Genomic DNA, 12,239 nt, shown 5'->3' with positions numbered 1-12,239 from the left:
ACACATACTCTAGTACTAGTCCAAGCCCCAACCCTAGGTTTTACTCTAAGACTAACCCTAACACTAACCTTTTCCTAACCCTATCACTAATCCTAACCCTACCTCTAATGCTACCCCTTACTCTAAGCCAAACTCTCACCATAACATTTTCATAGTCTTAACACTAATCCTTACCCTATCCCAAACCTGAATTCAATTAGTAGTCCTAATCCTATGCCTCATTCTAGCTCTAGCCCTAACCCAAACCCTGACCTTTATTCTGACTCTAACTCTAACCCTAGATCTAAACCTGACACTAACCCTAAACTGGACCCTAACTCTACTTCTACTAGTAAAACTATTCCTAAACCTAACAGTAACATTAGCACCTGACCATACCTAATCCTAAACAGAGTCATAATTCTAGCACTAGTTCTAAACAAAATCCTTGAACTAGCCATAACAACAACCCTTAACCTAACACAAAGACTAACCGTATGCCTATACCCGACACTATTCCTAATTCTGGCCCTAACCCTAACCCAAACACTGACGCTTACCCTAACACAATCTCTATCTCTAAACCTTATCCTAACCTAAATCCTAACCCTAAAACTAGCCATAACCATACCCCGAGATCTTAAATTACCCATAGCCCTAACGTTAGCCACAAACTTCACACAAACCTAGCCCTTATATTAGTCCTCAACCTAGCCCTAATTGTAACCCTAAATGTAATCCGAGAGCTAACTCTAACCCAACCCTTGCCCTAGTCTTACACCTAGCTCAAACTCTAACCCTTTCCCTAATTGTATTCACTAATCCTAACCCTAATCCCAGCACTGACTCTAACTCTAACCTCCGCCCTAAATTTAATTTTAGCTCAAACTTTAATACTTACCCTAAACATAACCCTGACACTAACCCTAGGCCTAATCCTAACCTAGGCATAAATTTAACCTTAACCCTAGCCCTAATCTTAGCTGTAATCCTCTGCATTACCCTAAGGATAAGCCTAAACCAAATGCAAACCCTAGGCCTAAGATTAATTACCTATAGTTAACAGTAACCATATCCATTACTCTAAACCTGACATGAATCCTAAACCTAACTCTATCCATTACCCTAATCATAAACAAAACCCTAATGCTAATAAAAGCCTTAACCCTAAACCTTAACCTAAACCAAACCTTACCTGAACACTGACCCTAATAAAACACTTAGCTCTAAACCTGACCCTTACCCTATATGCAAACCTTACACTAGATCTAGCCGTAACCTAACCATAAAACTACCACTTACTATTAAACTAGTACTGACATTAGCCCTAGACATAATCTTAGCCCTAGCCCTAACACATACCCTCATTCTGGCACTAAAACTAGCCTTAATCCTAACCTGAACCCTAACCCTAGATGTAAATCATATTCTAACCCAAACCCTAGATCTCAACCTAGCTATAACTCCATCCCTTCCGCTAAATCTAACCCTAACCCTAACACTAACACTAATCATTACCCTAGCCCTAACCAAAGGCCTAACCATAACACTAACCCTAGCACTTATCCTAGCCCTAATTTAGCCCTAACCCTAAATCTACCCCTAACTCTAGCACTAAGAATAACTCTAATAACACCTCAGTCCTATTTCTAGTTCTAGTCCTATCCATTCCCGTAACTCTAACACTAGCCCTAACCTTAACCCTAACCCTAATGCGTGCCCTAGCCCTAAACCTTGATCTAACCATAACAATAAATCTAAGCCCAAACCTCATCCTACCACTAGCCTTAACACTATCACTAATCTTAAAATTAGCCGTAAAACTAGCAATAGCTCTAAAACAAAAGTGAGCCATAGCTGTAACCCTAACTCTAGCCAAATGGTAATGCTAGACCTTACATTAGCCTTATCCCTAATTCTTACCCTAAACCTAACACAAACCCTAACCGTACACCTAGTGATAATCCTAGCCCTAATTTGAGTCCTATCCCTATTCCTGATCAGTAACACTGATCCTGACTCTGACCCTAACAATAAAATGATCTCTAATCATCTCCCTAAACCTAAACCTAATCTAAACACAGACCTAGAACTAACGCTAACTCTAAAACTAGCCCTAATCTTACCTTTAGTTCTTACAATAGCCGTATTCCTACCTTATCCCTAATCTAACGAAAAATAATTAGCCCTAAACCTACCTTACCTTAAAACAAATAGAAAACCTTGCCCTAATCTGAGCCCTAACCTTAGCTTTAACCATATCCCTAACCCAAATCCTAGCACTAAAACTTAACCTAAACTTAACCTAAAAACTAAACCTTGACCTAACTCAAACCATGACCCTAAACTTAACCATAACCATAGCTCTAAACCTAGCTCTAATCTAATTTATTACCCTAAACTTAACCCTAACCGAATTCTAAACCTAGGCCTAACACTAACCATAGCCTAAAAATAACCCTAGACCTAACTGTAACTCTAACCCTATCCAATAACCTATCCATAACACTAACGGAATTCTATCCCTAGGCTTAACCTTAACACTATTCCTAATTCTAAGGTTGCCCATTACCCTAAAGCTAAAATGAACCCTAAATCTGACCATATCCATTACCATAACCCTAAAACTAACCCTAATGCTAATTTGAGTCCTACCCATGTACCTTAACCTAACACAGATACACTCAACCTAACCTCTACAATAGATCTGGCTATAAACCTAACCCTAAAACTATCCCTAACCAGAACCTAGACCTGAATTTAGGCCTAGCCCTAATCCTAACCCTAAGGCAAGCACAAAAACTAACCCTAATCCTAGCACTAAGCCTAGACTTAATCCTAACCATAACCTTAACTGTAGCTCTATTCATAATTTTATCCCTTGACCTAGCCCTAAACGTAGCTGTAATATCATACCTTACCCTAACCCTTGCACTAAACCTAGGCCTAAACTTAACACTATCCCTAGCACTAATCCTAGCCCTAATTTAGACCTAACCCGAAATCTAACCCTATACCTAGCCTTAAGACTAACTCTAACTTTCTTCCTAGCCCTATCCCTAGTACTAAACTTATCCTGTACCATAACCCAAACTCTAGCCCTATCCCTAGCCCCAACCTTAGCCCTAACTTTTGCCCTAGCCCTAAACGTGAATATAACCCTAATCTTAAGCCTAAAGCTCACCCTAACACTAGCCATGACCCTAATGCTAATTAGAAAACTAGCCCTAACCATAACCTAGCCCTAAAACAAAACTGAGCCCTAAAACTCACCCTAACCCTTAACATAAACCAAACACTAACTCTAAACCTATCTCTAAACCTTGCCATAACTTGAGTGCTAAACCTAACCCTAGAAGCAACCCTGACCATGACTCAGATCCTAACACTAACCATAGCTCTATTCATTGCCCTAACGCTAACCCTAGAACTAGCCCTAATCAGAAGCAAAGTTTTTTTAATTAGCCATAACCCTAAATCTAACACAAATCCTAGCACTAATCCAAGCTCTAACACTAGGATTAAGCCTAAGTCTAACCCTTACACTAATCCTAGGCCAAAACCTATCCCTAACCCTAATCCTGCCTCTAAACCCATCACTTTCCCTAAGAAAAACCCTCACCCTAATGTTACCTTGTCCAAACCATAATCCTTAGCCTACCCCAATCCTCAACTCTATTACTAGTCCTAATGCTAGGCCTCATTCTGGCTGTAACTCTAACCCAAATTCTGACCCTTATTCTGATTCTAACAGTAACCCTAGAACTAAACTTCACATTAACCCTAAACCAGACCCTACCCCTACCCTTGTCAGTAAACCTGTAGTTAAACCTAATAGTAACACTAGCATTAGACCAAACCTAATCCTAAGTAGAGTCATAAATATACCCCAACCCTAAACAAAAACCTTGCATTAGCCCTAAAAATAACCCTTAACCTAACCCAAAGACTAATCCTATCCCTAGACTCAACACTAGTTCTAATTCTGACCCTAACTCTTACCCTAACCTTAACCCTAACTGATATCCCTAATGCTAGCCATGAACACCATACAAACCTAGCCTTATCCTAGCCCTAAACCTAGGCCTAAGAGTAACCCTAACCATAACCCTAGCCCTGACTCTAACCCTAACCATCACCGTAGCCCTTTCATAGCTCATATACTAACACTTAATCTAAACCTAACCCTGACACTACCTTAGGCCTAAACCTATCCCTATCCCTAATCCTAATCTTAAAGTTAGCACTAACGTTAGCTCTAACCTTATCCATTAACCTACATGTAAGCCTAACTCACATACTAACCGTAGGCCTAACGCTAACCCTATCACTAACACTAATTCTTTTCTTTACTCTTTACTTAACCTGAACCCTAAACCTAAACCTATCCATTACCCTAACTCTAGCCCTAACACTAAGGCTAATTCAACCCTTAAATCTAAACCTTAAACTAAACCAAACCTTACTCAGAACCTGATCTTAATAATACACCTAGTTCTAAAATTGATGCTTAATTTAAAGGTAATCCTTACACTAGACCTAGCCATAACCTAACTGAAAAACTATCCCTAAACATAAAACAAGACCTGACATTAGCCCTAGCATAAATCCTAGCCCTAGCCCTACCACAAACTCTCAAATCTAGCCCTAGAGCTAGCCTTCATCATAACCTGATCCTTAACCTAGCCCTAACCATAAATCTAACTCTTGCCTTATCCCTATACCTACCTATAACCCCATTTCTTTAACTAAACCTAACCCTATCCCTAACACCATCACTAAACCTGAACCTAGCCCTAACCCTAAAGCTAACACTAGCACTAATTCTACCCCTAATTTAGTCCTAACTTTAAACCCACCCCAAAACCCTAGCCAAAAGAGTACCTCTAACTCTCACCCTAGCCCTATTTCTAGTTCTAACCCTATCTGTTATTATAACTGTAACACTAGCCCTAACTTTAGCCCTAACCACAGCCCTAGCCCTAAACTTAGATCTAACCATAACAATTACTCACCTTACTTCTAGCCTTAACACTAATGCTAATCCCAAAACTAGCCCTAAGCCTAGCCCTAGTTCTAAAACAAAACTGAGCCATAGCCCCAACCCTAACCCTAATCTAAACTTAACTCTAGAACTAACATTAGCGCTATGCCTAATTCTTACCCCAATCTTAACACAAATCTGAACCCTACACCTAGCCTTAACCCTCATCCTAATTTGAGTCCTATCCCTAATCCTAAAAGGAACACTAATCCTGACTCTGACCCTAATACTAACCCTATCTCTAATCATCCCCCTAAACCTAAACCTAATATAAACACTAGATCTAGTTCTAATGCTAACCCTTATACTAGCCTTAATCGTAAACCTAGTTCTTACATTAGCCGTAGTACTAAAGCAGCCCTAACCTAACCAAAACCTAGCCCTAAATTGAGCCCTAACCCTAGTTTTAACCATAGCTCTAACCCTATCCCTAGCCCTAACACTTAACCTAAAGCTAACCTTAAACCTAAACCTTGCCCTAACCAGAATCCTAAACCAAACCATAGCCCTAATCTCCCCATAACACTAGCCCTCAACCTAGATATAATTTTATCCATTACTCTAATCATAATCCTAAGCAAATTCTAACCCTAGGCCTAACCCTAACAATAGCCCTAACCTAACATAACCCTAGTCCAAACTGTAACTCTAATCCTATCCATTCTTGAACCATATCTTTATACAAATTGTATCCCTAGGCCTAAATCTAACCCTATGCCTTACCCTAAACCTGTCCATTATACTAAACCTAACCTGAACCTGAAACCTAATCATATCCATTACCCTAACCCTAATGCTAATTTTAGTCCAAACCTTAAGCCTTAACCTAACCCATACCCTAACGCTGACTCTGACCATAATAATACCCCTACCTGTAAATCTTATCCTAACCCTCAACATATCACTTAACAATAGACCTGCCCATAAACCTAAACCTAAAACTATCCCTAACCATAACCCTAGAAATGACATTGGCCCTAGACCTAATTCTAGCCCTAATACTAGCCCTAACCCTACCCCTATAACACTAGCCCTAAGCCTAGCCTTAATCCTAATCCTAACATTAACTGTAGCCATAACAATAATTTTATCCCATGCCCTAGCCCAAAATGTAGCTGTAACATCATACATTATCCTAACCCTAAGAGGAACCCTAACCGTAGACCTAACTCTAGACCAAAACCTAACACTAACCCTAGGGCTAATTCTATCCCTAAATTAATCTTTATCCTAAACCTAATTCTACCACTAACCCTAAGACTAAAACTATCTCTTACCCTAGCCCTAGCCCTAGTTCAAAACCTATCCCTTACCATAACCCAAACCCTATCCTTATCCCTACCTTTAACCATAACTCTAACGATTACCCTACCCTTAAACCTCGGTGTAAACCCTAACCTTAAGCTCAAACTTCACCCTAACACTAGCCCTAAACCTAATGCTAATTGGAAAACTAGCCCTAACCCAACCCTAGCCCTAAAAGAAAACCAAGCCATAATCCTATCCCTAACTCTTAACCTAAACCAAACACTAACCCTAAACCTATTCCTAAACTTAGCCCTAATTTGAGTCCAAACCCTAACCATAGAAATAACCCTGACCCTGAGTCAAACCCTAACAGTACTCCTAGCTCTAAACATTGCCCTAACACTAATCCTAGAACTAGCCCTAATCGGAATCCTTGTTCTTTCCTTAGTTTTAGGCCTAAATCTAGCCATAGCCCTAAACCTAGATGTAACAATAACAATAAATCTAAGCCTCAACATACCAATAGCGCTAACACTATTACTAATCCTAAAAGTGGTCATAGCTGTAAAACAAAGCTGTGAAAAAGCCCTAAGCCAAACATTAACCAAACCATAATTCTAGATCGACACTAGACCTATCCCTCATTCTTCCCCATACCCTTACACAAACTCTAACCCTACATTTAGCCTTAACCCTAGCCCTAATTCGAGTCTATTCCTACCTTTGATCAGTAACACTGATCCTGACTCTGACAGTAACACTAACCCTATCTCTAATCATCACCATAAACCTAAACTTAATCTACACACTAGATTTAGACATAATGCTAAACTTAATACTAGCCCTAATTATAACCCTAGTTCTAACATTAGCCATAGTTCTAAATAACACTAAAATAACTCAAAACCTAAACCTAATCAGAGCCCTGACCCTAGATTTAACCCTAGCCCTAACCTTAACCCTAGCCCTAACACTTTGACTAATCCTAAGCATAAACCTAAACCGTGTCCTAACCCGAAATCTAACCCAAATCATAGCCCTAATCCTAACCATAATCCTATCCCTATCCCTAGCTCTAATTTTATCCATTACCCTAACCATAACCATAACCACATTCTAACCCTAGGTCTAACCCTAACCATAGCTATAACCTAACCATAACCCTAGTCCTAACTGTAGCTCTAAACCAATCTATTACCCTAACCATATCCTTAACCGAATTCTATCCCTACGCCTAAACCTAACGTTATCCCTAAACCTAACCTGTCCATTACTCTAATTCTAACCTTAAATCTAAACTTAACTGTATCCATTACACTACCCTGACACTAACCCTAATGCTAATTTGAGCCTTAAGCCTAATCCTTAACCTAACCCATACTCAAACACTGACTCTGACCCTAATAATACCCCTAGCTGTAAACCTAACCCTAACCTTCAACCTAACACTTACAATAGACCTGCCCATAATACTTAGCCTAAAACTATCCCTAACCATAACCCTAGACTTGATATTAGGACTATCCCTAATCCTAGCCCTAACCCTAATCAAATTCTAGCCCTAATTCTATTCCTAAGCCTAGCCTTAATCCTAGCCCTAACATTAACCCTAGCCCTAACCCTAATATTATGCTTTGCCCTAGCTCTAAATGTAGCTGTAACATCATACCTTACCCTAACCCTAATGCTAATCCTAAACCTAGCCCTAAACCTATGCCTAAAACTACCACTGACCATAGTGCTAATCTAGCCCTAAGTTATACCTAACCCCAAACCTAACACTATCCGTAACCCTAAGACTAACTCTAACTCTCGCCCTAGCCTTATCCCTAGTTCTAAAACTATCCCATACCATAACCCAAACCCTTTCCCAATCCCTAGCCCCAAACCTAGCCCTAACCTTCACCCTAGACCTCAACCTGGATCTAACCCTAACCTAAATTCTAAAGTTCACTCTAACACTAGCCCTAACCCTATTGTTAATTGGAAATCTAGCCCTAACAGTACCCTAGCTCTAAAACAAAATCGAGCCATAACTCTAAATCTAACTATTAACCTAAACCAAACACTAACCCTACACATAGACCTAAATGTAGCCCTAATTTGAGTCTTAAACCTAACCCTAGAAGTAACTTTGACCCTTACTCGTACCATTACAGTAAACCTAGCTCTGAACTTTGACCTAATGCTAACCCCAGAACTAGCCCTAATCAAAATTCTGGGTCTTTCATTAGCTGTAGCCCTAATGCTAATACAAATCCTAGCCCTATAACGAGCACTAAGCCTAGATTTAACCCTAAACCTAAATTTAACTTTAATTGTAACTCTGTCTCTATCCCTATTACTTACCCTAAGCCAAACCCTCACCCTAATGTTACCCAAGTTTTAAACTAATCCTTAGCCTACCTAAAACCCTATCTCTATTACTAGTCCTAACCCTAGTCCTCATTCTAGCTCTAACCCGATCTCTAAACCTGACCCTTATTCTGACCCTAACACATCCCTAGGTCTAAACCTGACACTATTCCTAAATCAAACTCTACACCTACCCCTACCGGTAAACCTATACCCAAACCTAACAGTAACACTAGCACTAGACCAAACTTAATCTTAAATAGAGTCATAAATCTAGCCTTAGCCCTAAACAAAAACCTAGCACTAGCCCTAACAATAAACGTTAAACTAATGGAAAGACTAATTCTATCCCTAGACACAACGCTAGTCCTAAATCTGGCCCTCACCCTAAACCTAACCCTCACCGGAACAATGACCCTTACACTAAAACAAACCCTAGCTCTAAATATTATCCTAATCCAAAACCTAACTAGAACACTAGACTTTTCCATAACTCTAACCATAAAATTAGCCTTAACCAAATCCCTAGATCTTACATTACCCATAGCCCAAATGATAGCCATAAACTTCACACAAAACAGCTTTTATCCTAGCCCTAAACCTAGCCCTTATTGTAACCCTGACCATAAGCCTAGACCTAACCCTAACCCTAACTTTCACCCTAACACTAATTCTAACTCAAACTCTAACCTTAATCTAAAGATAACCCTAACCCTAACCTTAACATTAGCCCTGACTCTAACCCTAACCCTTACACTAGCCCTAATCCTAGCTCAACCGCTAACACTTACCCCAAACCTAACCCTTACACAAACTCTAGGCCTAACTCTAACCCTAGTCCTAATTTTAACCTTAAATCTAACCCTAACCTTAGCTCTAACCTTACCCCTTAACCTATAGATAAGCCTAACCCAAATGCTAACCCTAGGGCTAATGCTAACACTATTGCTAACACTAACCCTATTCATTACTCTAAACCTAAATTGAATCCTAAACCTAACCCTATCAATTATCCTAAACGGTACCCTACTTTATCCCTAAGGCTAATTCAAGCCTTAACCCTAAATCTCAACCTAAACCAAAAGATACTCAAACCCTGACGCCAATAACACACCTAGCTTTATACCTGACCCTTAACCTAAACCTAAACCTTACACTAGACCTAGCTATAACCTAACCCTAAAACTAACCATAACCATAAACTCAGACCTGACATAAACCCCAGCCCTAATACTAGCCCTAACCCTAACACAACACTAGTCTCATCTTAGGCCTATATCTAGCCTTAATCCTAACCCATACCCTAACTCTAGCCCTATATCTAATTTTAATTCTCTCCCTAGACCTGAACTTAAGTATCACCCCATCCTTTCTCCTAACCCTATCACTAACCCTGACCCTAACACTAACCATATCTCTAGCCCTAACCATAGGCCTAATCCTAGCACTAATCTTAGCACTAATCCTAGCCGTAATTTAGTCCTAACCCTAACTCTACACCTACCCTTGGCCTAAGACTAACTCTACCTCTCCTTCACACCTATTTCTCATTCTATCTGTATCCATTACAATAAACCATACAAAGGTTCAAACCTTAGCCCTAAACAGAGCCCTAGGCCCTACCTTAGATCTAACCACAAATCTACATTTGACACTAAACCTAAGACTAATCCACAACCTACCACTAGACCTAAACTATCACTATTCCTCAAACTATCCGTAAACCTAGCCTTATCCCTTACACAAAACTGAGCCATTGTCCTAACCCTAAATGTTAACCTAAATCAAACCCTAACTCTAAACCTAGCCACAAGCTACTAGCTCTAATTCATGTCCTAGTCTTAAAGTTAACCCTGACCATAACTTTTATTTTAACACTAACCTTAGTTTTAAATATCACACTAAACCTAAAGATAACACTAACATTAGATCTAGACGAAATATTAACTCTAATCAAAACCTTAGTTCTTATATTAGTCATAGCCCTAAACCTATCCCTAACCCTAACACAGAAATAGCCCTAATCTGAGCTCTAACTAGATTTAACCATAACCCTAACCCTAGCCCTAAACCTAACCCTAAACGTAGCCCTAACCCTAGCTCTAACCCTATCCCTAATTTTAAACCTAACCCTAACCCTAAACCTAACCATGACTCTGACTCATATACAAACACTAAACCTAGCTCTAAACATCACCCTAACTTTATTGCTAATGCTAACACTAGATCTAGCCCTAAACTTAAGCCTAAAACTAACCCTAATTGTAACCCTGTTTCTTACAATAGCCATAACCATAACACTACCCCTAGCCCTAATACAAAACTAGCCCTAATCCAAGCCCTTACACGAGCTTTAAACCTATGCCTAACTGTAACTGTAGTCCTAAACTTAGCTCTAACCCTATCCCTTACCTTAAGCCAAACCCTCACCATAATGCTAACCGTATTCTTAGCACTAATCCTTAGCCTAACTGAAACCTAACTCTATAACTACTCCTAACCATAGCCTTCATTCTAGATCTAATCATAATCAAAACACTAACCCTATCCCTGACCAGTATTCTAACCCTAACACTAATCTTATGTCTAAATCTAAACCCTACTCTAAACCGAACCCTAACACTAGTCCTACTGGTAACCTTATGTCTAAACCTAACCCTAACCCTAGCCCTAGACCTAAACTTAATCCTAAATCAAGCCGTAACTATAGCTCTAGACCTAAAAACAAACTAGACCTAGCCTTAACCATAACCCTTAACCTAACCCAAACTCTAACCCTACATCTAGATCTAACCCTAGTCCTGATTCTGGCTTTAACCCTAACCATTACCCTACCCAAACACTGTACCTGACACTAACACTAACCCTAGCTCTAAACTTCACCCTAACCTAAAAACTAATCCTAAAGCTACACCTTGCCCTAACATTAACCTTAAAACTAGTATTAATTATTACACTAATTCTTACATTAGCCATAGCCCTAACCTATCACAAAAGTTAGCCCTAATCCAAGCCCTACCTTAGCTTTAAGCTGAAAGCTAACCCGTACAATAACCCTAGCCCTAACTACAACTCTAAGCAGAAACCTAGACCAAATCCTAACCATAAACCTATCCCTAATCTTTCCTCTAATCCTATTCATTAACCCAAGATAACTATAATTCTTATGCTAACCCTAGGTGAAACCCTAATTCTAGCACTAGACTTAACTTTATGCATTAACCTACACCTAACCTGAACCCTAAACAAAACTGTGTCATTACCCAATCCCTAAACATAAGACTAATTTGAGCCTTAAACCTAAACCGTAACCTAAACCTAACCCTAACCTTGACACTGACTCTAATAATAACCATAGCTTTAAACCTGACCCTAACAAGAAACCTAAACTTTACAATAGACCTAGTCTTAAACCTAACCCTAAAATTATACCTAACCATACCCTAGACATGACATTAGCCCTAGCTCAAATCCTAGCCCTCACCCTAATACAAAACTTAGCCCACATCCTAGTCATAAACCTCAACTAATCATAACCCTAATGTTAACCCTAACCTTAACCCTAATTCTCACCCTAGTCCTAAAACTAGATATAGTCCCATTCCTTACCCTA

Source organism: Callospermophilus lateralis, chromosome 18, assembly GCF_048772815.1.
Source record: "Callospermophilus lateralis isolate mCalLat2 chromosome 18, mCalLat2.hap1, whole genome shotgun sequence".
NCBI classification, from domain to species: domain Eukaryota; kingdom Metazoa; phylum Chordata; class Mammalia; order Rodentia; family Sciuridae; genus Callospermophilus; species Callospermophilus lateralis.
The sequence above is the reverse complement of the archived record's forward strand: the minus strand, read 5'-3'. Positions refer to the sequence as shown.